Below are 24,032 nucleotides of genomic sequence, written 5' to 3' on the forward strand. Positions count from 1 at the left end.
TGCTCCTTCAGCTCGGTGTTAACAGACCCATGGCTTTTCCCAGGGGCATTCAGGTGGTGTTTTAAAGTGTTGATTACTTAAAAATTGTGGTAAATTTTTATATCCTGGTAGTATGCTGCCAGTATTCACAGCGAGGAAGATGCCTCAGCTCGCACTGACGTGTGCTGCCGGCTTCGTTTTGCTCAGCGCTAAGTGCTTCAGCCGGTCTGTGCGTGGGGACCAGTGGCGGCGTGTCTCGGGCCTGGCTCTGTGCGTGGCAGGAGGGACACGCATCGCTCCTGGCCCCGCGGCAGCAGTAAAGCGCCGGTGCCCGGGGCGCTTCTCTCCGTCCCACGTAACTCTTCCCGTCCGGCGCCCAGGACGGACGCGACGCGCGTCGTGCTCCCGGAGCCGGGCTTCGGGCGGCTCTCCCGCCCTGCTGCCGAGCGTCCCGGGAGAGCGCCCCGTCCCCCGGGTCGGTCCGTCCCTCGCCGCGACCCGCTGCCGCCCCGGCCTCCCTCGCGGCCCTCTCGCTGCGGGCCGGGGGCGCGCGGCGCCGCCGGTGCCGTGGGCGGGGGCCGTTGCGGCCGTTACTGAGGCGGGCCCGGGGCGGCGCGCGCGCAGGGGAGGGGCGCGAGGCGGGGCCCTGCGGGCGGGCGGGCGGCGGTGCAACAGCCGCGACCCACTACCGGTCGCCGCCGAATCTCGCAGGTCCGCCGCTGCTCCCTCGCCATCTGCCGCGGCGGCACGGCCTCGCTGCGGCCCGGCGGCTACCAGGTAAGGCACCGCTCTGCCCGGCCCTCCGCCTGGCGGCACCTGCGCGGGGGGGCGGAGGAGGGCCCGCCCGGAGTTTACTGACGACGGGTGCTGAGGAGGGAGGACGGTCGCCGCGGTGCCGCCCGGTACCCCGCCTGGCGCTCTAAACGCTTCGGGTCCTGGCGCCGACACCCGGCCGCGGGTGGAGGCAGTCGGGCCCCTTCTGGCGGCACGGGGACTGCAGCCAGGCCCGGCCCCGGCCCCTCGGACCCCGCCCGGCGCGCTCCGGGACCGGCTCCGCGAGCGCCCGGGAAGCCGCTCACCGCGGCTCGCCCTCCCCGCTGCTCCGCCAGCCCCCAGGCGCCGCCGCAGCCGAAATCGGGCAGTGCCGCGCGGTTCGGGGCTATTCAGTAACAGCCTTGGGTCATAAATGATTAACTGCGCACCCGGGGATCGGGCAGCCGGGTCTTTCCGAGCGCAGCCGCTTACCCCCGGCTGTCTTGGCGGCCGGGCGCGCTGAGCCAGCGGTACGTTCGTTCCTGAAATGCTGCCTTGGGTTTTCGCATGGGCTGCGTAAGCGCTGCCACGGGTGCTGACACACCACGGGGTAGGCACGAAGGTTGCCGTGCCCTAGCTACGATTTCAGCACGTACGCACCCGTTTGAGGGTTTATCTGCACCAAGGTAGAGGTGATGGAGTTAGTGTTTGGGTTTGGTTTTTTTTAATGCCTGGTATCTCTCTTACCGTGGGTGGAAAATTGAATCACTGGGTGTGCATCTTGTTGATAAGTAGTGACAGCTGGCAATATTCCTTTATTCTCTATCAGAATGTGATGCTTTCTTTGTTGAGTTGTAAATGAACAGTGCAAGCTTCTTCCCCACCCTCAGCCTTGTCATCCTGAGATGTGAATCATTTGTACTACCAGGTTTATTTTCTTTAGGAGAGTTAAGGGGCACCACAGAAAATCCATCTGTTTGATTCCAGGTCACATTCCTGTGGATCGATTTGGTTGTGATTCCAGCTTGAAAATGTATAAATGTATGAATGTTTTATATACTTGAAGGCAGCAAATGATCTTCTAAGGGAATTATTTGATGTTAACTTTTAAATTTGAATTATCAGTGCCTGTTGTAAAGCATCTTTCTTCTGTTTCTTTGAGCTCCTGATGCAGTTATAAAACAGTTTTTGAAATGTGATGATTCAGAGAAGGTAAGATAAAAACTTTCTAAATAGAAAGTGGAAGAGACTGCTGTATGCAGAATGTCAAGGTTAACCAGGAACATATTTGTGCTGACCGTGAAAGACATTCTGGATGGTAACCTGTTGAATGCCACTAACTAGAGTCTTTAAACTGCTGTGAGCAGGACACTGTGCCCTTGCTGCAATTGTTTCTGTGAATACAGTCAAACTGTGTAAATGAAGAATGATTTTCAGGTCTGAACAGATTGATCAGTGTTGTGAGGCGCCATCACAACCTGCTGGAGCTGAACACCGCTGCTAGGCGGCGAGTGTTCTCTCTCTAATTGTGTTATGGGAGTTGAAGGTGTTTGGCCCTTTTATGAGAACAGCAGGATCTGTTAAACGTAATGAGACACCAATCAAGATAAGGCTTGTACTGTGTCAGGTGCTCTGTAAACATGTAAGGAGGTAGGGTCATAACTCTGGGAAATTTACTGTGTAAGGAAGTGTTACAATTAAGGTGAAGTAAATTAAGTACCCTTCAAAACATTCTCAGGGTTATCCTTAAGTGAAGGGTCTGTTTCCACAGTCCTTATGCCCAGAGAGATGCCTGAGAAGGAACATGTGCTTTCTCACTCAAAAAAATGGAAACAGCGCAATGTCAGGACACCTCCCCTGCCTTTTCCCATATTTCAAGGAAATAAGTGTCTGAAACAGAAGCTGTTTAAGGACTGTTCTTAAGAGAAAGCACAACACAATTCCAGCAGCCTGCAATGCATTTTATTTTTTTTTGTTGAGCTTTCTTCTAACAATGGTGGAGGTACCAAAGCCATGCCTGTCAGTAGTTGTAGGGAATCTGTGTTTTGTATTGATTTCCCCAGGCTGTTATGCCTGTGTTCCTTTCACCCACAGGTGTTGCTGCCGTTGCCATTCTAGGGACCATATTTCCTAGTGTGTTTCCAGGGACCCTACCCTAGAGGTCTCTGGACGCTGTTAAGTAATGCTTGCTAGTCATGCAGAATACAAAATATCCTCAGTCATTTTCTCAAAGCAGTGTGGTGTGGGGCTTCACACACCCAAAGAAAAGGTCAAACTCCACTGTGCACTGGAGAATAAACGTAAAGCTACCTAACAACTTGGAGCTGAAGATCTGGGGGGGCTTTCAACAAAGGTCAAGGGAAGAAGAGTAACTTCTAGTTAACATTAAGGATTTTATTGTCCATGTTACTCCAGGGAAATATCTATGGCTGGTGAAACTGTCTCCTCCACCCTCTGTGTTTTTATGCACTCTCTCAGTCCTTCCCTTTCTTTCAATTTCTTCCTGCCTTTTCTTCCCTCTTCAGATGTTTTACCAGCTTTCTTTTGCAATTTTGTCCTTTATGTAGAAGAATCAACAGTAGTGAAATAATTAACTTTAATGTTGAAATGCCTTTACTTTAGACTGGCCTTCTGGCATCAGCCTACCACCTTCCCCTGCTAATAGTTGCTTGGAAACAACACTAGAGCATTATTTTATCAAAGAATTTGGCCATGAACTTCACTGAGATTAGTAGGGGACTGTGCAGTTCACACGTCTCTGCTCTGTTTCTGAACACTTTGAACTTCAAGAAGCCAATGCAGTTGTTTTGCCTCTGCTTTGCATCTGCAAGATTCTCTTTACAGTCTTGAGGACTATGGGCTCCTGTCTTACATAGTGAGATGATGGGGTGTGTACTTACCTTGGGGGTGTCCTTGCATGGCAGGATCCTCACTTCTGGCATTCATCTGAACGTGGCATCGTAGGTGATTCCCACAGCAAAGATTCTAGTCCTGGTGGTGCTGTTTTGTAACGTGCCAAAGACTAGCTCCTTGCTTGACGTAATTTGATAGGGTGGACTAAATCTTCTTTTGACCACCTTGACCAACAGTGTGTGCAAAATACATTGCTTGATTTCAAGGGGGTCATGGGAGCACAAGGAATATAAATTCTGGGATGTGGCAAGTAATGGGAGAGTGAAAACTGACATTTTTTGACTGTTAATTTCACAGTATGTGGGCGGAACAGGCGGGTGAAGAGGGCAAGGCTGACAGCTGTGACTTTTGTTTCTGAATGGAAGTGCAGTAATTCCCTAGTTCTGGATATGGGTTAGAAGAAATCTGGTTTTAGTTATTAGTCCCCACTGTCTTTCCTGCTGGAAGTTCGTCCATGTGAAACTTGTTTAGAAGCTTTGTAATGAAATCATGTGTGCAAATCCCATTTTGTGTGTCTGTACATTTGCATGTAAAACCTGAGAACTGAAAATACGATTGAGGTGGGTGAAGAAGTGAAACATTTATTCTGAGACGTCATCAGCAGATGCAATTGACCATTTTTTGTGAGAGACTTGAGATTCAGACTTCAAAAACAAAACTATCAAATGCTGGTTTGTCAATATAATAAGAGTTTTATTGTTGAATAGCCCACCATATACTTTATGGGTGATGGCAAGTTTGCTTACTTACTAAGGTGATTATTAAGCAACAGTGGCAATGCCTTCAGTTGTTATCCCAATGCAATTATATTTTTACTTCATCTGGTACCAAAAAAGCTCCTGATGATTTTCTGTTTAGACAAGGCAGATAGTGCTGCAGACCCTAATTGAGGTTTTGGAATAAAGGCAAAACCCTGCATGAGTGTTCTTCTCTCAGAATATAATGGTGATATAGAATGCCTGCCTATCTTTTAGGTAATACAAAAGAAACTAACCTAAAAATATGTTCTCCATATACATAGTAGGAAAGGTTGTGACACAACATTTTTCAAAGCCTGCTCTGGGTTTTTTTTTTTTGTTTGTTTGTTTGCTTGTAACTGGAGCTATATAGTTTCCTCAAAACCCATGAGTTACAAATGAATCTGCAATACTTAGTGACTCCTTGTCCTTTCCATTCAGACAAAAGGCCCTTTCAATCCATTGTGGAATGGTCACCGATTTTCATGTGGTCATTCAAGAAAAGGTAGTGATTGGCCTTCATAATAGGCCTTTCAGTACTCTCTCTAGTGGTTTGCTGACTGAAAAAAAAAAAAAAAGCCTATGGCTGTGCACTGTGTCCGGTGTTTAAATTACTGATGAATCTAATCTCGCAAGTGCTGAAAAGGTAAAGAGGTCAGATGGCAGAGGAACCTCACCTGTTTGTGAATACCAATGTGCTGCCGCTCAGGGTTAGGCCTGTGCAAACTGGCACTGTTTTATCTGATGTTCATTGACTGAAGCTCTGTTCTATGCCTTTTTTTCTTAAAGCGGTAACTCGGACCTGGTGCCTCCATGAACTGTGCTTTTAAGATGGCTCATGCTGTTTTATGTTCCAAGTGGTGTTGAGCATTGCTACCTGTTGGTGCTGTGCATGGCCAAACGGGCTGTGAGGTGACTATTCTCAAAAGTTGTGGGTATGTTTTGAGTTAGGATTAAAGAAGCTTCTACTGCTGTGGTGTTGGCAGCATGCTCTCACCCAGTTGTTATCCTTTCATGCTGGTAAGGCCAACCTGCCTGGCAGCGTTTCAAAATAAACATGCCACATTCAGGGCAGGTAGGTAGGTGGTTTTTGTCCCAACCTTATGCAAAATGTATACAAGGCTTTATTGTGTTTGGCTGTCTCTTACCTGGAACAGCACCAAATCATAGTGTTTGTGCTAGGAGACGTTTCTGAATGATGATAGTTCTTCAGGATCCTGATCGATTTTGTTAGAAACCTGTGCAGAGCTTGCCCTGAAGGCTTGGTGCTGGGGTGTCTGCCTGAGTGCTTTCTGTGGCACGTGGCTTTTATTGCTGCTGAAGACTGATGCATGGTGACAGCTAATGGGGTGGCAGATAAGGACTTGAGGCTTTCTTACTGGTCTAGGCACAGCTGCCAAGAAAGAGTATTTGGGCTTTGGAGGACTCTAAGCTCAAGCCTGTACTCAAATGGTCATTTCAGACCGAATTACTTAGTTATATATAAAACCAGCTTTCAGTTTGTACCGTCCTTCCTACACTTGTCTAGTTTGTGGCTTCCACTTCTGCACTACACTTAAACTATCCACTTTTAGTATTTAAATTGCAGTGCTCTGTATGATTCTCTGTGTAAAATTAAATGCAATAAAAGCTTTGCACGTGCAGTCTGGGTGTGGTAGTACTTCTGAGTGAGAATGTATTCAGAGGCTGTGGTTTATACAAGCGGTGGAAAAACCTACAAGTCCAAAAATGTCATTGCTGTGGTACTTCTCCTTTCTGTGGTGATGGAGGGAATAGCTGTCTTGTGCAATACTAATACTAGTCTGTGCAGAGTTTGATGTAGTGATATTTAGGACTCGGTCTGAATGAAATGTTGCCTTTTTTGTAATTGTGTTTTCCAATAATAACTTAGTGTTGGCTAGAAATTTTGAGCTGGCTGGTTTAAGTGGCTGGCATGAGGTTGTGTTTTGATATTAGGATCAGAGCTTGTGCTCATTGTGCCGGAGTTGAGGGGGAGAAGGATGGTGTAGAGATAGAATGCTTACACAGCACTCAGGTGGACAGAGGTTTCCCCATCTGTTCCCACAGCTCCTGAGGTTTCCCCATGTATTACAGCCACTTCATTACTAGAATAAAAGAGGGATACCTGCTTCTCATTAAAATCCCCAAAGAACTCGAGGTTTTCTTCCTCTGCAGTAGCCAAATTGTTTTGTACAACCACAGTGGAAGACAGAAAGGATTGGATGATTCATCTAACCAACAGAAAGGCAGCGAGGCCTAAAACTTAAGGAAAGCAGAAGGGAGTCAAAAGATCAGGTGCACTGTCAGATACACCTCTTGTCTTACCCATGCGCCATGTATCTGCCAGTGCTGCCCTGAAGACATCTGCAGTACCAGTCTGCTGTGGCTACGTAAGAGTGCCCAGAGGCTTGTAGCAGTGAAGAGAGATGGTGGTTGAAGGGAGCTGCAGTGAGGGAGGAAGGTTGTGGAAGATCTCCAGAGGCCAGAAGAAGCTCTGGCAGTCATAGGGCACCAGCTTTTTGGCCAAGTCTGTTTAGATACTCAAGTGGGAATGGAAGCTCATGATGTGAGGATGAAAGCAGGAAATTACAAGGAATATTTTTTCTGTGTGATGGTAATGCAAGATCAGGGTTTCCGGGCCCTGATGGGGTTTTCCTTGGGTTTGGCCATTTGGTTAATGATCTAATGGAAAGCATTGGCTTGCAGCAGTTCATAAGTTACTGATTTAGAGCCAGATTCTCTTGGGACTTATGTACACTGAAATCCACAAGTACAGAGTTTGGCCCATTATCATTGCTTCCTTTTTGCTCAGTGAACACAGTTGTCCCCTTATTAAATGTTGCTAAAACAACAGATTTAATATTTCTGCTCTTGTGCCTCATTGACCTACATATGCTGATTCTACAGTGCATTGCTGGTGGATTGGAAGGTTTTGCAACCATAAGGGAGTATGGTTGCTGTGGAGTTGATTGCAATAGCTGTATTGACTTTTCTTTAATGTGCTAATTACTATTTTATCCTAAAAGAAGTAAAATAAATACCCAAATAATGGTGTGTTGGGGAGACCTTGAGGTGAGCAGACAATCGGCTTTACATCAGCTCTGACTCTCTGCTGTTTATTTTTGTGTGAAAGGGGACTATGGAAAATGTCATAATTTTTCTGGCATGTGCTGAAGACAGGAAATCCTCAACATTGGTGGGGTTGTGATACTGGTGTAAAGTCAGTATCTTGCATTATGATCCTTTTAATGTTTATTTTCTCCCTTTTTTGTTGTGTAGTTATTTTTTACGTTAAGTTTACTGGACATGTTGATATGAGATGATTCTAGTGCTGTATTATTGGGAGTGTATCGGGGCACAGCCCATAACTTCACCATTTTTCCCTATCATGAGACACAAGCCCGTCACCTGCCTGAGACAGGTGCAGTATATATCCTCTGCAGGTTAGTTTCTGGGGAAGAGGCATTTCAAATGAAGGCTCTGCCACAGCTCTATACGTATTAGAAATTTTTCAGCACTTTTGGTGTGACCAGGAGTTTGGTGTTAGCCAGAGTATGGCATGAGGCAGCTGCAGAGCAGGCTGCGGCAGTGTGCTGCTGCCTTTCGCTCCTCTAGTCCTGTGTTTGTGTAGTGCTCAGTCCTGAAACGTCGGACAGTTGTGTGAGAGGGTTCATAGTCCACAGAGTGTTTTGGGATGGATGCTGTAGTGTGAAGTGTTGTGTTTTATTTTGTAGTCAAGAGAGTAAACCTACAAAACCAAGGAAGTTCTGAACAAGGACAGGCATTTGGCAGACTGGAAAGTCACTCCACTGTTGCCTAATGTGGCAACAGATGGTCATGTATGTAAATTCCTGCATTGCACTGCCATCGCTTGACAAAGAATGATGGCTCGCCTTTTTCTATGCTAACAGGATGAGTTGAGGGTTCCCATATCAGTGTCTTAATAGGTGATTCCCTTCTCTAAAATTGCACTGTATCTGACCTTGATTATTTTGCACATTACACTATGGATGAGGAAAGGTTAGAAACTTCTAGTTGTCTTGTTAGTGGTGGGTTTTCAAAGATGTTGAGCGCAGAAAGTTTTAGTTGTAATTGTGTGCAGCCAGGTCCTCTGAAAATCAGGCTGTAGGGGAATGGTGGTACCTTCCAAATCATTTTGGTGAGAATTGCCAATGAGCAAAACCAGATTTATTAAGCTATAACAAGGGTCTTGTTAAATGGAAGAGGGATCATCTTGCCGTTGCAAGGTCTGTTAAACTGCAAAAATGTCATTAACATTGTTGCATCATATTAAAGGAATGAAGCTGTGTAAATGCAATCATTAATTAAACTGAATAGCACACCTTTAAACTATCGTTCACAATGTTGAGTAAGATTGTCTTCCTTTTGGAGAGAAGCTCAGCTTGATAAAGATTCCTTTTTTGTAAGTTAAAGAAAAAAATAAAGGTTAGTGTTATTTATGGAAAAAAAATGGCATTTTGTTTTGGGATAGTGCTCTTTCTGGGTCCAATCTCTGTATACTGACTGAGCTCCTGAAGTTGGAGCTCAGCTCTGCAGAAGTGGTTTAATAGAAGGAAATAAATGGTCAAATAGTACTATTGCTGAAGCATTAAAAGACCTGGGCAACGATAACTCCTTTTGAGCTCTTGGGCTGTAAGGTAGGAGTGTGATGGAGGTGCTTCACTGCCCATGTATGGGAGCAAGGCTCTTGCAGAGCTGCATTCCTCCTGCAGGCCTTACAGCAGGCAAGGGGAACCACTGGAACTGGTGCCAGCTGGCAGCCAGCGTGGTTTGGGATGACTGTTGCTGAGTGTGCTGGTTTTGTTGGATTTTGCCTTTGGTGCTGGTCTCCATAAAAGGTTTTGCCTTTTGCTAGTTTAGGATTTTTCTGGGAGGGACCTTAGAGGCTGTTGTGAGCTATATTGTGACATTTTTAGATTGCAGCACTGGCCACAGGAAGGAATCTGCTGCCAATGGAAATGGAAAATACAGAGATACACTATATAGAGATACACTATATAGGCTCTTGAATGGCAGATGGACTCCTTAAGAGGCAGATCATAAATTCTTAACCCTACATGTTAATACAAGTGTAGAAAGGTACCTCTTCATGGATTAAGGTTTCAAAGAAAAACCACAACAAAAAAAGCAACAAAACCAAAACACACAAAGCCTACCAATCCCTACCCCAGCCCCACAAATAAACCCAACACCAAAAAACCATACACACAGAAGTTTACAAACAGTGTAGTTAAAGGAAACATCCCGGTGGGCGCGCGCGGAGGCCATGGGGCCATGGAAAACTAAGTTTATATTATTTTTTGCCTCAAGGTGGTTAATGAATGCAGGCTGATAATTTGAATAAAAGATTTGACCTGAAGTTGTGTGAAATAAACAAGTTTTCATAATTCTTTACGAGGAGAAGTCAAGAAGAGGACTGGTAATCAGGTCCTTACTATTATTTGTTAACAGCCATGTGATAATATCCATGTGATTACTGACAGACGTAAGCATTCCTGTGAGAAACAGTGCTGAAGTGTATTGAACCTCACCTCACTACAGTGACAGGCCATCAGAAGAAAAATGCTCATAACAGACAGCCTGTCTCAGAATTGTTATAGAAACGGTTCTGTGATTCCACTTCATGTGCAGCTTCAGTGGTTTCATGCTTGTTCCTTAGCAGGCTAATTTTATGTGCTGTGTTCTATGGCGGCTCGTGTTTCTTTTTTGCATTTGCAGCATATTTATTTTGGTGGGTGGAGATGGACAGATTGGTTGTGTGCTGAGTTATTTCTTAATTGCTTCCCTTATGCTGGAAGTCCTGACAGTGATCATATGTAGTTAGGTAAAAAAAATGAACCTCTAATACAATGAAGAGTAGTTGTGTGGTTTTTATCTTCTACCCTTTTTTAAAATAGGAGATATTAAAATAATTGTTTCCCATCTATCAACCCCACATATACAATGTCTTTCCCATATAAAAAATATTTGTATTGCTTTAAAACTCTTAGCAAAGAATGTTTCTTCTCATCTCCATTTACTTTCTCCTCAGAAAATGTAATAAAAACATATAATGTTTTGAAAGCCTTCGACTCTCAATAAGAATTGAAATAATTTTACAAATCTGCATTTTTTTCTTTCCTTCTTTCTTTTTCTGCCTTCTAAGGTCATTTCTGGAAATCATGTCGTGCCTCCACTCCATTTTTCATCCATAGTAGCATGCACCTAATGCACCCGTCTCTGATCCTAGAGAGTCTTGTTATTTAGGTATGTCAGCTTCCTAATCAGACACTGCTGGCAGGAAAGAAGTGAAGAGTGACAGCAGTAGATTTTCTGTCATGCTTCAGGGCTGGCTTCAATGTTGATACTTCACTCTTAGTATGATTTGTGTTAAACGAAGCATTTCATTATATACAGGATATGAAAAGAGGGAATCATTTCATTCTCACTTTGTAACTTGGTAATTCTGCTTTTAGTGGCCAGCTTTTATACTCTGCTCTAGTCCTGAACATACAGCACAAACTGCTTGTATGGCTTCTGAAGTTCACTGAGTGTAGTAATTCACTGGAAGAGATGTACTTGTGTACTAAGGGGGCTGAGATCGCATGTTGGTGATCAAGATGATATGAGGTGGTCAGGCCATGTGTGCGCTTGAAATCTGTAGGTATGGATGCTCAGGTATTTGCTGATATGTGAAAGCTTCAGCTGTTCATACTGAACATAGAGACTTAAAAGGATGCTGTTGAGTTGATTTCAGGGGTGAGATGATTGGAGCCTATGAACTGTGCAGGTTCATCTGTGAAAGAAGACTTTGGAAACAAGAAAAGTGGCTTGTAGCCATATTTATTTTATTATGCCCCTCCTCTCTTCTACTTAAGCAGCAAAAATCTTGGGAAATAAAATGAAAAGCAGCATCCATGTACTAAGCATTTGCAAAGCGAAAACAAGCAGAAGTCTGATGGTTCACAAAGCAAAGGTTGGATTAGAGATGGTAATTTGGCCGTGTTGAGTGCACATAATGTTTTCCATGCAACTTTCAGTCATTAAATCTAACATGTTCCTTTTTTAGCCTACCATAAAATATGCAGACGCTGTCTTGTGGGTGAGTGGGTATTACTGGAACAAACTTTGTTCTTGGTATCTCAAAGGCACTTGAAACAGGGTTGAAGCTGTAAACCAGCTACTGAGACTCAGTATCAGCAGTAAATACATGTTTGTTACTAGGAAAGTAAATGCAGACAGGAATTCTGAATAAATGATCCATAGAGAAGGTCTATGCCAATAAACTCAGGCAAACTCTGATTCCCTTTAGCATAGGTTGTATCTGGGTTCAATGAAGGCATTCCAGATTTGCACCAATGCTCATTCACTTTTATCCAATCTCATTAGCAGAAAAGAAAACCAAGCAGTAATCTTGCTTTATTATAGCCAAATTCCTTCATAAGTAAAAGACTGACATAGATGTTTCAGCTGAAGCCCAGTCTAAAATATTTTAAATCACCAAAGAAACAGTTAAGTTCTAGCATCAGAAACTTGCTTCAAAATCTGGGGGTTATTTTGTTATTAGTATGTCATTCCTATGAAAAGGCTGCTTTGACATACAAATCAATGTTTTGTGGAACCTTCTGTATCTGGGCTGTGAGAGATTTCCTTTGTGATGTGAAATGCTACATGGGAATGAGATTTCATTTACATCCATGACTGAGTCTGACCAAGATCCCCTGGGTAATTTTGCTCCTCTTTCCTGTTAAAACTTCAAAAGAGGCTAGAGTTATGTTTACATTTATAAATGGATTTCATTATTCTTTTTTTTCGTTTTGATCTCATTCTTGGAATTTTTATGCATCAAGAAAAGAGGGTATTTCCTCATTTGAAATGGAGATAAATAAGGACTGGAGGTCTGTATAAGAAGAACATACCGAACTCTAAACTATAAAACCTGCTTCTTGGTTGTGCTCAGCTTTTGTAGGAGTGCCAGAAAGAAGAGTGTGAAACTGCTTAGATGACAGTTGGCTGGAGTACTCCTCCTCCTTCTAGGTCAACTAGGTTGGAGTGAGGTGGAATCAGACTTGAGGATCCCATTGCTGCTGCAGTACTGGACCCTGGGCAGAGTGGGTGATGGAGAGTGTACATCCATCTGCTGGCCTACCTTCCATTAAGGATTCACAGGAGATTCTGTCTCCTTTGGACTTTGTGTCCACTTATGTTGTCATAAGGCAGAAGCAATGCTATCCTTAAAACGTGACTTAGTGTTGATGAAAAGTTCTGCTTTTCACATTCATGGTGTGATGTGTTTTTCACAAGCACAAAGAGGTTGGGAGTAGACTGATTTCTTGATGCCACCTTGTCTCTGTGTACCACTGTAACATGGAGTGGTCTCTAGTTGGGGCTTGTGGGTGATTTTAATTCTTATTTATTATACTTTCTAATATTGGGTAGTACACAGTAAAATCTGATATTGATTGGGTATCAGGAAAAGCTGTAGACCTGTTCATCAAGATTGAGCTCTTTAATGCACCCTGTAAACTTCACATTATCAGCATATTCTGTGAGTGTTAATCACATGTCTGCTATAGTTGCTCTATGCTGCTTTCGATATTAATCTCACTGCCCTACCTTGTGATATTAAGCCACTGTAATGCTGTCTACTAAATTGCAGCATAAACTCAGCATCCACAGCCTTGATGCATTAACACATTATGTTCAGTAGACAACCTTTGTCTCCTAAAATAATTCCTCATTTAGGTAAAAGCATATGCACTCAGACATATTTTCGCTGCATGCTGCTTATTTGGATAAGCAAATAACTTTGACCTTTTAGAGAAGTATGGAAATGATGCTTTTTTTCTCAGAATACAATTGCCTTGAAATGTGTATACAAAAATATATACATTGGCTTTGTTATTAAGAAAGTATCTTTGTGCTTGGACTTGTTAAAAAACCTGCTTTATAAAATGCTGAATAAAAGCCCTTTGACACAGTAAGGGCACAAGTGATTTTGCTTAAGTGTGCAAAATACAAAGTACTACTTCCTTCAGAAGCTTCTGTCTTTTGTTGTGAGACCAAAGACAAAATACATGAGGATGTGCCAGTTTGAAAGTAGTGATGATTGTTCATTAATTGCAAATGAGGTATTTCAGCTGTCATTAATCATAGAAGCTGTAACATGGTTAATTGTTCTGATTTGCCAGGGATCAATGGGGAGATAGTTTCCCAGAGATGTTTTGGAACTTGGCTACACTTTTTATGATTTCTTTTTGAATTAATTCTAAAGCTGTGTTCTCTGTGAACTAACATAACTCAAATTTACATGGGTCCATACTGAATCTTCTTTCAAATCTGTAGAGGTTACTTTTAACTTGTTAATACTTAAGCTGCCTGAGACACAGCATTTTTTTTGTTCCCCAGCCTCAGTAAGAGGAAGCTTTCCTGGCAAATTGACATTTCAGTGTGCAGAAATGGCGAGTAAAACTCGGAGCGGGCTCTGAGTGGCGGCAGAATTTAATTCAGAGGAGACAATTTTCACCCAGAGGCATGGAGAGGCCACTGATTGTGTGGACTATTTTTCTCATTCTTCTTAGGATCTTGTACCCCCCGAAGTGTACAAAGATGGAGATCCCATAGCTCCTCTAGACACTGAAACTATCCTGGCTCATCAGGGTTATCAGCAATTGTTTTAATGAGGGTTTTTCAGCTTTGTGTTGTTACTTGGTTACCATCATTCCCACAACTCTCAAATAAAGCCAAGCAAATGTAAAAAAACCTGGTTTCTATTTATGGGCTAGGCTACTGTACAGATCCAAACAAAACAGAATTGTAAGTCCTCTACAGCTTCTTTAATGATCTTTTTTTTTTCCCCCCTCAAGTATTCCACTTGGCTGGTCACAAAGACTTTCTATTTTAAATATGTTTTTTCAGTATATTGGACTACTTGAAGTATTCTGCATGAACTCATTAAGTTCAGAAGCTGGAATCCTGACTGGAAGCAAGGAATAACAAATAATGGCCTGTGTTGTCAGGCAGTGTTGCTAACTCCAGCTGGGATACTGCTTTTTCAGATACACTTTACGTGCATCCTCAGCTTAGGGCAGGGAAAAGAGAAAGCTTAACTTGAAATGCATTAGGGAATATTTTCTTTAGTAATGATAATAATGAAGAACTGCTATAACTATTTGGCTGAGGATCTCATGTAATTTTATATTTCTGAATGTAGCTTCAGAAGCCCTCTCCTTAGGGGAATAATTTTGGCATGTGGTCTTGTGTTTCAGGGAGAATTCTAATCTTAAATCCATTAAGTGGTCTTAAAGTATACAAGGCGCTGTGTGAACTGAACATAGCATGGGTGCCTGGCTAACTATTCTGTTGTCATCCCTGTTCCACAGAACAATCCTGCAAAATAAAGTGTCATTTTATCACCTTTGGGCTGAAAGTGATAACTCAGCCATTCTGTTGACATGTTGCAAATCAAGGTGTCTTAATGAAGTTAATTCCCAAAATAAGACTGCACTGTGAACACATATATGGATGAGTTCCTTGGTGAACTGAGAGCTTTCCATAAATGTACTAGGGTCATTAACAGTGTACTTAGAGTTGGTTACAGAGGCCTTCTATGTTTCTGAGATTCGAGAAGACTGTAATAAATGGAGATAGCTGAAAGATAGAGATTGAGGAAGAACTGAGGAAGTATTAACATATCCATGTAAGGCATTCCCAGCTGTGGAAAAAAAACCCTATCCCTATCTATCAGAAATATGGAAAGTATAGGAAGCAGACAGCAGTTCTTGTAGGAAGTAGAACTTAGTGTTGCCTGATGCTCATTGTCTGAGAGCTGATGTTTTTAGTGGAGCCCACAACTCAGTCCTCTAACTATTTGGGGTTTCTAGGATGTCCAGATTTTTTGACAGTGGACTTAGAAGAGAAATCTCTCACAAAGGGAGATGCTAGGTTTTTACAGGCCCATTCCAACTCCAGATCTGTCTGTAGGAAATGTATTTGGCCTTTAATGTTTTGTGAGGAAAAGGATGACTGGCATTAAGTTAGGTGGAATAACAGACTGAAATAATGAGAGACCACAGTTAGGAGAATAAAGGTGCTTAGAGACTCGACATGTGGACTTCTTTTTTAAAAAAGTGTATCTGTAAAGAATCTGTGGCCCATCCTGATACTCTAGCTCAAACTGAAGTTCCCACACAACCAGGAAGAATTTTACTGGCTTGAAAGACTGGATATTCAAGTCATGTAAGAAGTATAGATCATAGTAAACACCAGACCTGGTTTGTTTTTAAACCACACTGTTTCATGCTGGGTAAAACTGAAGTGGTGCCAGTTGTGTCTGATTGCATTGCTGGTGTGTCTGTGAGAGCCTTCAAGAAGAATTTTTCTCCTTGACAAGACCACACAGCATTTACAGGGGTTTTTCCTCATTGTCGCTATTCTTTGTTTACTGTAATTCCCTTCTGGACCAGTGTTGAACATGGATCCTCTCCTTTGCCCTTCTGTGGTATTGTTACCCTGCTTGTGTCACTGGACAGGTCTGGCATAGGATGAGAGCTGGTCCAATCCTGAAACTTTTATTTGGTTGTTTCCCAATCCCAAAGTCAACAGATTCTTTAGCTATAAAATCTTTGGCAAATATCAGATGAGGATGGTTGTAGTCAGGGAGCTTCTGCCGCTTTATAATAATACGCATCTCTTGTTGTTATAAGAAATGTGCATTATAAATGTCAGAATGAATTTTCCTCTGAAGGCTGGATCCTGCTGAGTATCCTTAACACTGCATTCCCTGGCTGGAGTTAAAAACTGCAGTGCACAAAATAACATATTGGGTTAGTTGTAAAGTCAGGCGGAGTTCAGCTCTGGAGGATGATTTTATTAATTGACTGAATATGGAGATGCAAAATGGGAATCTTGCAACTGTGGCAGTGTACCAGTGACAGCCCAGGAGCACCCATTTTTTACTTTGGCTACATCAGAGCTTACTGTCTGCATTGGACAGTTGAAACTAAACGTATTAAGGTTTGACTAAGTGTCAAAGACATGGAGGCTTGCTTTTGTGAGCTAAATAGCTACATTGGCAATTAGAGAAGTGTGATTGAATCACTAGCTACTCCAAAAAAAACCAGAAAAAGGGTCAAAAAAAAAACCCCAAGTGCCACAACACTCATAAATACACAGTTTTTTGTATATGTACCAGCAGACTCCAAATAGCCTCTGCACTTGGTCATGTCAACATTGGACGGAAGGTTCCCTGCCTTTTGCCAACTTGTTCCTCATCCTAGATGTTTTATCAGTGGCCTCACCAGAGAAATATCCTGGAATGAAAACTAGATATTGTATCCTTGTGTTACTGGCATTCATCCCAGTTCAGCATGCCTCTGATTCCAGCAATAAATATAGTTTTTAATTTTTGAAAAAGCAAAACCAGCCACCAAAACAAACTATTTCTAACATTAAATGTAGAAGTGACAGGTAGATAACATTGTAATTAAATGTGAGCAGTGGGCCCTGAAAGCAACAGAACTAAAATCTTCCTCTTGTCCTTATGGTAGTCTTTTTTTGAGGTTGTGAATATGTAATGCCAACTTTGGTTTAATGTTTAGCCCTGCGATATCTTTCTGCTTATGCAGGCTCCTCCAGGCAGGATCTCATACCTTCTGCTTAAATTTGGAGTCGCTGGATGATAGCGGTGTTTTAAGTTGGGCTTTTATTTAGGGCTGAAGGACTTTATTATTTGCTCCCACAAAGATAATATCTGATTTAGACACAGTCAAATAACTTTCATTTGATTTCAGTGTTAATCGTTGTCACTGGGCTACACTTAACACTGTATTTTGGACTGTGTTTAGGATAATGTACTTAGGAATGAAGGGACTGAAGGTTATGTTTACTCTTAGGCTCTAGAAGGCTCATAGGTCTACAGTGGAATTATCAGAGCGCAGTGTTTAGTTTTTTGATCTTTTCTGTGTGACAGGTGTATTGTGAAACCTTAGGTTAAGGTTGGGATCAGGGCTAGGCATTAAAAGAGAAGTGGTGAAAGAACTTGTTTTACTCTTCCAAAGAGTAAAGAATAGTCATATAGGATGAGAATTCCTGTCTAGAGTGTTATATAGCTTGTGGTATGCCCTTCAGATTCATTAAGGCCTGCATCTGTATGAATAGCTGTTGTGATCTTGATTTAGTCTTACTGACTGGTTCTGATGCTTGCATGTGCCACATTAATACTAGGATTAGGGAATTTTTAAGGTCAGAGTTCAAGATGGGGAGGGATTTCAGTGCTCGGTTCATTTGTATGTTCTCTGGGGCTATAGAGCTGTGATGAGCACTGATCCCTTCTGAGTTTTTTTGCTTAGTTCGTCAGAGAGCTGTATTGATGTGAAGTTTGGGGATGATATCTGAGTCCCTCCTTTTCTCTTCATACCCTGCAGTGGGGGACAGTGGGTTTAAGGTTCGGAGAGGGTGTTTTACATCATCTCCACACACGTGGCCTTCATCTGCCACAGAGCAATGTGGGACATTGTTTTTAAAGTCTGTATTCTCATTTGCAGAGTCACAGCATGCTTTCCTAATTCAGGGTCTTTTTCTGTTTGAAAATAAAAATCACTTTATGAATTGACCTTCCATTATGATGGGAAATTACCTTAAACTTCTGCAGGTGTTAAGGAATGGTATTTTCTTTGATAATACGGAAGTGAAATAAATTTTCTTTTAAGTGTTGTACCTTCGAATCTTTATTTCCTTTCTCCTCCCTTGGGTCATCATTTCCTGCATAATGTTTTCTTTCATAATATGCCATGGAACATTGAGTAAGGACAAAATGGTGAGTTAGGAAGATAATCAAATTATGGAGTGATGTCTCATAAGATTATTTTTTTTTTAAACTATTACATCTCATTTGGTCAAACTTGATAAATGTGGTATTATTTGGAAAGAACAAGCCTTCACAAGGTGCAGTAAACTTTTTAAAAAATTTTTGCATATGGTGTGTAGCTCTCTTGGTTTTCTGCTTTTTTAGTGATGCAAACCAAAATCCTTTGTCTTCAATTTTTGTTCCTTTGTATTTTAAAATAATCTTTAACAGTGGCAGCCCTCAAAGCACAAGAATTACGATTCTAACTTCAATAATTTTATCCAAGTGACCATAATTCATACCCAAAACCACATCAAGAAATGGGATTTTGAGATTACCTGTCACTTGGATGTCATGAAATATTGAAGACCAAAATTGTTGAAAGGACTCACTGGGCAAGGAAGAAAAATAAGTTGTAAAACTTCTTATATGATTTTTCAGATTTTAATGTCCTAATAAAGATGGAGAGGAATCTCTCCCACAACTTGGGTTGAAGAAGATCAAAACTGGGTTTTAGCAGGTGGTGTGTTACACAGCAAAAAAGTGGAATCAGTCAGATGCCTCAGTACAATAGTGTGCGTGATACGATTTATTCTGTTTAAATCCTTAAAATACCACCTGCAGACTACACACATTTCTGGAAGGAGTTAGATGTCTATATGTTGGCCTAAGAAATGCAGTGACTATTATGAACGTTGCTCTCTTGTCTAGTGAGCAACTGAATTGAGACCAAAAGGGATGCACAGCACCTCATGTATTTTCAGCTCTTCCTTGTGTTAATTCGAAGGGAATAAATAGCCTCATCTTGCCTTAGCTGGCACTAAAGAGCAAAGTACTGGTAGGGCCACAAGTCTCTTCCTGAGCTCTTGGTTGGGTTGTTCTGTCTAAAGGCATGGACATGGGTACGCTTCCCTCACTAGCTCTCTAGCCTCTCTATTCATCTTGTGGATCTGTGCCTGTTGTGTAGATTCCAGCACCCAGAAGTGCTCTTTAACACTGTGACATCTGTGAGTACTTGTATTTCTTCATCGAAGCATCACATTCTAAATTGCTCCATTCATTCCTTTGATTTTGAACATAACTGTGACTCAGCAAGCCATGCAGAAATAGTGTTTAGAGTGCAACGGACTTTGGGACCTGAGCAGCAAGAGGCTTTGTTGTGGGAAGGTTTTCTGGTGAAGTACTTGAGGGAACACCTGGCTGCTTCAGATACAGAAGCAATTAAGAGCTTTCTGCCTTGCTTTAAAGTAAAACCTGCAACCCTGACAGGACTTTCACAGTCTAAAACTTCAATTTGGCAAAATGTGTAGTTTCAGTAAGGATAAAATGGATGGAACAGGACAGCAATCACACACTTTGGTCTGTAACAGGGAGTATTTTGTAACACAGAAGGAAAAATACAGAGAGCATGCAGTCGTAGAGGTTGATTTCAGCACTTAGGCTGTACAAAAATGTCATCTTACACTTCTAGGGTTAGCTGAGGGACTGTTTAACTGATCTCGTTCCAAAGCAAACAAGGACCAGTGTGCAACTCAGTTTACTAGCAACTAGAAAGGAATAATTCCTGTCTGGCATGCATGGTTAAATCCTACACTGATTCATGACAGTTGCAGGAGCACAAAACCTACCTGTTACTTTTTCTCCCCCTTCTGCTAATGAAATCAGGAATAAGTTTCCATTCATCTCATCTGTCTTTGGATATAGTCAGGTATTCGGCTGTCCATGTGGTTGTACGTTTATAAATTTAGGGAGAATTTCTCTGAAACTGTTATGTAAATCAACAAAGGCCTTGTACTGTGGGAAAAGCCTCACTCTTTGGGCTTCTCTTTGTTTTAGTTGAGTTAGTATTCATGAGATAATAGCGTTTTTTATTGGAGAATGGCCACACTGAAAGTGCACTGGTGCTGTTCAGAAGGATTGCCTGTAAAGCTGATCTACACTCCTCGCTTGTGAATTTGCTGCAAGGGGAAGGCTTTTTGTTGGGCACAGTGCTTAAGGGAGTGGCACTGAAGCATAAAGGAATAAAGCAGTGAGCAGGCTGCCTGGGGCAGGGGGGTGTCACTGTCCCTGGAGGGATTTAGGAGGTGCTTTAGTGGTGGGCTTGGCAGTGCTGGTTGGACTGGATGATCTTAGTAGTCATTTCCAACCCAAACGACTCTGGTTTGGTTAGTAACTGGTGAGTTCCTGTAACACGCAGCTACAACCCTCTTCCATTATCAGACAGAATGGGTCACATCACTTGAAGTTTAGCTTTCTGCACATCCTGACATGCTGCCTAGTTTTAGTTAAAAATATGAGTTCTATAACTGGATTTCTGTGAGAATTGTGTATGCAGTCAGGAATTGGGCTTATAACAAGGCTTAGGTAAATGCTTAAGCTTGCATGGCAGTGAAGACAATACCTATAGAAACTGGTAAAGGCGCTTATCGGCACTCCCATATGTTGGCCAGAGCAATAGGGGGATGAGAGATATTTTTTCACAGAATTCTCCTATGAGGAGGGAGCAGTAATGTAAATTAACTAATTACTTTCCTTTTAACTTCCAGCTGGATTTGCAAGAGATACAATCTGTTGGAGAAGATAGAAAAGTAAAAGCAGAAACTGGAGTCATTCACAGTGGTAAGATAGCTTTTGTATCTCTTTGATATCATTGTTACTGGCATATGACAAGTTCAGAAACTTGTACATCACACTTTTAACCTATAATTTACAACTGAGTTCATTTGGTTTGTTGAGCTGTAGTGCCCCATGCCATAGTGATCATGGGGAAAAATGTAATAACTAGTAATGTGGTGCTTTCTGAATTCCTTGGCAACTTCTCACAAAGACACAGATTAGTGGGTAAGTGTGGTTGCTTTCACATAGCACGTGTGTGATGGATAACACATAGGAAGGTACTTTATATGTATGTTGGTGTGGGATCAAGAAGCCAGGAACTCTGGGGTCTTTTTTCACCTGGGCAGTGCAGCCTGTTGAATATCTTGGAAGCTGCTTTGGTTCCTGTTCTCTCTGCAGTCTTCACCACTCCAGATAAATTTCTTTCCTCCTTTCTCTGTGTCATTAAGTTGATCAGCTCACGCTATATTGTCCTACTGCTTCTTCTCATACTTTTCAAAAAATTGTTTGAACCACTGTAAAGATTTATCACGCTTTGTAACTGGAAGTTCTGCAGAACTAGTACTCTGAAATCATCTCATACTAAGCACAGCCCAAGATGATATTCAGAGAATGATAGGAAAGAGCAGTTTCATAGTAGTTTAAAAAAATCCCAAACCTGTAGTGTCCAAAACTAAGAAACAGGATATTTGCAATTGCCTTGCTTCAGAGATGATTTGAACCCAATATTTTTTGTCACTTTGAAGAAAATGTTTGTTTAAACATATGGAGTAATACCTTTTCCTGTTGTATCTTAAAGTAAGGTTTACTCTTCTCTGTCCATCATGTTACAAAAGTATAAGCTCAGTCTGTTCCAAGCCTGCATATAACAAGTAGGCTAATGACCTCGTTATTCTGTGTAATTCTAGTGTCGGTGACCATTTTTTCAAATGGCTTTAAGGTTCTCTACTTTCCATGCAGTTTATGGTATCTGGATGGTGTTCCCTATGAAAAGTTACCTGAGAAATCTTCAGTGAATCATTTATTTTACAGATAGAAAATTGAGGTATTAACAGTACTTCTGCGCTAGAGTATGGGTGTCGGGATGATAACTAGGTTATGTATTGAGGTTTGTGAAATACCCAGAGATTGTAATAAATAGGCAGAAGAATGACTCATTTGCACGTTACTGCAGGCACTCTGTTCCTGTGGTGGAGGGCAGTTACGCTCTTTCTTAAGGGTTTCCTTTTTGCTTTAAACTTTTGGGTTTTTGCACAGAGTTACTACATGGAAAAATGCCAAAGCTTTTGGTGGTGGAAGGTTTACAGGGAGTGGCTGAATGAAATCAAACTGTTAGTAGTTTAGCACACTAAACTCGGTAGTGATGAGCTGTGTGATTTCCTCAAAGGGAAGAAGGAAAAAAAAAATATATGTATGTCCAAAGTGATTCTTACACATCTGCTGATCCTAAGTGTGGCCAAGTACATGATGAAATATTGTTTGTCTGGCTATAAGCTCTATTTACTACAACTAAGTGAAACATCGGGTCAGTTCCTGACCAGACCTTGAACTATCAGAACCAGATGGCCTGCCTAGAGAGCAAGATACCTTGGAAACATCTCCACCCGCATCTCATTGTTATATAGGACAGGGATTTCTCAGAAAAGCAGTGCTGGCATTCAGTGATTTTGGTGAAAAGCTGGTAATTTTTCAGTTGTACTTATCAAGACAACTTAAAACCAGTTTAATAGGTGAAGAAAAGGTGGGGGTGGGAAGAAAAAAAGGAGCAAAACAAAGGAGGTGGTGCACCACCTCCCAGGCAGACTGATATCCAGCCAGACTCTACACGGCTGCTTTGGAGATTAAAAGCCCCATCTTTTCTTCTACCCCAGCTTGCCTTGGTGAGCATGAGGGTGCATGGTATGGAATTTGCTTCTGGCTCATCTGGGTCAGCCATCCTTGGTGTGTCCCCTCTCAGCCACTTGCCCACCTTCAGCCTGCTGTCTGTGAGCTGTAGTGGGAAATGGAGAAGACCTTGACACTGTGCAAGCACAGCTCTGCAGCAGCCAAAACACTGGTGTGTTATCAGCACTGCTGTAGCCACAGATCCAAAACAGTACCCTGTGGGCTGCTGTGAGGAAAGTAAACTCCATCTCATGGATGGAGTATGCTCTCTTACTTTTTAACATAGTACTAAAAAACCTGTTATCAAAAGAACAAAGTACTGCTGTAAGATTTTAAGAACAGAGTTTTCTTGTTTAAAAATGCTTTCTTGTATGTGCAGGTGTGATGTTTTCATTAGTATCATGGGCACTTTTGACAGTTCAAAAAGACCCCAAGTATGTGCTGCAGTTCATTCTTCTCTGAAAAATATCTCAAAACATTTGAGTTTATGGAATTCAGTAGCACTTAAGTGCTTCTCTAAGTAGGCCTGGCATATTCAAGCTGACTCTGTCCTGCTGTCCTACAGGAGCAATTCTGAAGAAAGATCTGATGTTAACATTGGGTTAATTATCTCAGGAATTGGTAGGTTTATCTATAGAAGGCATCTTGTTACTGTCTTGCTAAATATGTAATTTTGTGACTTAAATCTGCAAACTTTCTGAGGTGTAATTTTTTTGTTTTTATCATGAGACTGGACAGAGAAAATGCTTTTAAAATTAAACATTAGAATTATGTATTGGCCTAGGAAACTGAAAAGGGAAAAGAAAGATCTGAAGTAGGAATGAAATTTTAACTCACTCCTGGAAAAAAGTAGTGAATCGCTTTACTGTCAGTGTCCCTGTTTTTCCTTGCAACACTTCAATTTTGATCTTGTACGATGCTGTCAATGAAGAATAAGATAAGATTTCACCAATCGCTTCGATCAGTATCTAAGTCTGAAACTGAAAGCAGGTTCAACTTTGACAGAATTTTCTGAGGAAATTATCAAGGTTCAAGGATAGTCTGGACTTCACAAAGATTCTTTATTTTTAGGATGTCTGGACTGCTCTGTTGATACCTCTGGCCCTTCTGTATTCCACTTCTGTTAATACTAAGGTGGAATAAGCATTTGTTCCTGGTGGTGAAAAGCATGTCAAAGGCTTTGGTAAATGTATAGCACTGTGACTGCTCTGGGTGTAAGAGTTTGAGGTGACCCCCTTCAAGTCTCTTACTGGTTTTGTCAATCGCTGCTATCCAGTTCCAGGAGAGCGATGGCATTACGGATG

At 42.0% G+C, this 24,032-nt stretch overlaps 1 protein-coding gene across 1 annotated transcript in view; it reads left to right on the forward strand.

Moving 5' to 3' along the window:
• The first annotated feature begins 741 nt into the window (after positions 1-741).
• SPATS2L (spermatogenesis associated serine rich 2 like) overlaps positions 742-24,032 on the forward strand; it is an 81,068-nt gene continuing 57,777 nt past the window's right edge. Inside the window, exons 1-2 of the mRNA XM_084264946.1 lie at positions 742-756; positions 20,775-20,847. The gene's annotated coding sequence lies outside the window, so the exon portion shown is untranslated. The remainder of the gene's footprint in view (positions 757-20,774; positions 20,848-24,032) is intronic.

The sequence above is a fragment of the Gallinula chloropus genome, assembly GCF_964237585.1.
Source record: "Gallinula chloropus genome assembly, chromosome: 5".
NCBI lineage: Eukaryota > Metazoa > Chordata > Aves > Gruiformes > Rallidae > Gallinula > Gallinula chloropus.